The 2,500-nt window shown below is 41.4% G+C and overlaps 1 protein-coding gene across 3 annotated transcripts in view; it reads left to right on the top strand.

Annotated features, from left to right (window-relative positions):
- The window catches only part of phldb3 (pleckstrin homology-like domain, family B, member 3), a 32,482-nt gene that overhangs the window by 1,104 nt on the left and 28,878 nt on the right, over window positions 1–2,500 (top strand). The window lies entirely within an intron of this gene.

Genomic DNA, 2,500 nt, shown 5'->3' with positions numbered 1-2,500 from the left:
TGAAGGTTGAAAACCAGTGATGAAGTGAAACAGAAACAGCTGTGGAGGAGCTTCAAACTGGGTGAGGAGCCAAACTGCTACTAAGGTGGGGTTGTGGAAGACAGTTTCATGTACCAGGTCCTTCAGCATTGCAAGACTGAGCACAGCAACAAGACACAAGGGATTTCTACTGCATCAGCAAAGTGTCTCCCAGGAAAAGATCTAAAAGCTTTTAAGATTTGGTACAAGAGGCACAAGAAATGGGCGATGTTGAGGAGTATAGACACAGTGGACGACCAAGGAAACTTAATGTAGTGAAAGAAGCTTACTTTCCTTCAACATCAGAAGCTGTCCAACAGTGCCCTCTGCAAAAAACTAGTAGGACCCAGGTACACCTATCTACTATCTGAAGAAGTCTGGCCAGAAGTGATCATTGTCTGAAATCTGCAAGAAAACGGAGGAACTTGGAGGCGAAAATGGCAGAAGTCAAAACCTGAAATATTTGTCTGTAGAGGAAGGCAGGATGTTTGCTGAAGGTCTGGAGAGCATTATAATAATGAATGAAGCATGGTGGATGTTTCCTGCAGGTTTGGAGCTGAATTTCTACAGATGGAGTTGGAGATATGGTCAGGATTAATGGTGTCCTAAATGCTGAGAAATCCAGGCAGATACTTCTCCGTCATGCAGAACTATCAGAGAGGTTGTCCTCAAATTTATTCCGCAGCAGGACAACGACCCCAAACATACATCCAATGTTATTAAGTACTATCTTCTGAGTAGAGAAGAACAAGGAGAGTCCTGATATCAACATCATCGTGTCTTTCCAAAATTACATAAAGTGACAGAAGGATTTGAGGAGCCTCCATCCACAGAAGGTCTGTGCTTAGTTCTTCAAGATGTTTGGAACTAACTACCTCTGAAGATCCTTTAAAAACTGTGGGTAAGTGTACCTAGAAGAATTTATGATCTTTTGCAGGTAAACAGAGTCACACCAAATACTGATCTGGCTTTTTCTTCTGTTCAATGACCAGTTTTTGTTCATTAATAAAAATAAATTTTTATTACACACACACACACACACACACACACACCTGTGTGTCCTGCTCCCCTGAACATCTGTCACAGCTTATTGGGTAAAAATTTTACTTGTGTGAAACTTTACTTGCTTCTCTGTGTGTGTGTGTGTGTGTGTGTGTACACGTATGTGTACGTGTGTTTGTGTTCTCTTGATCGCACTTATGGTTATTACAGTTAGATTGATCAGTGTGATGGAACTTTTCAGATGTTCTGAAGATTTGTGTGTGTGTGTGTGTGTGTGTGTGTGTGTGTGTGTGTGTGTGTGTGTGTGTGTGTGTGTTTTAACTACAAGGAAAATGCAAGCGGTTTCTAAAAATAGTCAAAATTACTGAGTTGAACATCTGGATAAACTGTGAGAGTGTGTGTATGTGTGTGTGGTTGTGTGTTGTGTACAGTACACAGACTGGGATGATGATGGTATGTATTGTGATTAAATATGGGAGCTGCACTCTGATTGGATATTAAGATGCACTCTGATTGGACGGGGAGCTGCATTCTGATTGGATGGAGAGCTGCACTCTGATTGGACGGGGAGCTGCATTCTGATTGGATGGAGAGCTGCACTCTGATTGGACAGGGAGCTGCACTAAGTTGGCGCTGTACTAAATGAGAGAATAAGGTTATGAGGGAGGAGGAGTTTTTCCTTCACCACAGTCGCCACCGGTTTGTTCATCAGGACAAATTTACAACTTCATGTTTATCTCCACAGTATCTGTGTAAAGCTGCTCTGAGACAATGTCCATTATTAAAAGCTCAATACACATAAACAAATTAAATTGAACTGAATTATGAAGGTGTTATAACAGAAGTGATGATGATGATGATGATAAACTTGAGAAATCGTCTTCACAAAATTACATCAACAATAAGAACAGTGTGTGTGGAGCTCCCCAGACTTGTTAAACCCGTCCCCTTCCCGACACTCACCCTTCAGGAATGTGTGTATCACTCTACCCTGTACCCTGTAATGTACACACACACACACACACACACACAGGTCTGGTGTGAGCATCTCAGTGAGAACTGTACCACTCACTTACACACTGATTTTTTTCAGATCAACATACATAATCATTTAATAACGTGTGTGTGTGTGTGTGTGTGTGTGTGTGTGTGTGTGTGTGTGTGTGTGTGTGTGTTCTATTGGTTGTTTGTAAAACTGAAATATCCGGAGAATGAATCTTATTGAGTAGATTGACTGACAGGTGTGATGCCACCCTTCTTACACTCAGCACAATAATCCAGTTTGTACCAAAGTTAACACCACTTCATACACACACACACACACACATAACCAATTACACACACTTACACACACATATAACCAATTTTACACACACACACACACACACACATGTAACCAACTGCACACACATACACACATATATAACCAACTACACACACACACACACACACACACACACACATAACCAACTACACACAC

The sequence above is a fragment of the Silurus aristotelis genome (genome assembly GCF_946808225.1).
Source record: "Silurus aristotelis genome assembly, chromosome: 25".
NCBI lineage: Eukaryota > Metazoa > Chordata > Actinopteri > Siluriformes > Siluridae > Silurus > Silurus aristotelis.
Note: the sequence above shows the minus strand (reverse complement) of the source record. Positions and strands in the feature narration are given on the sequence as shown.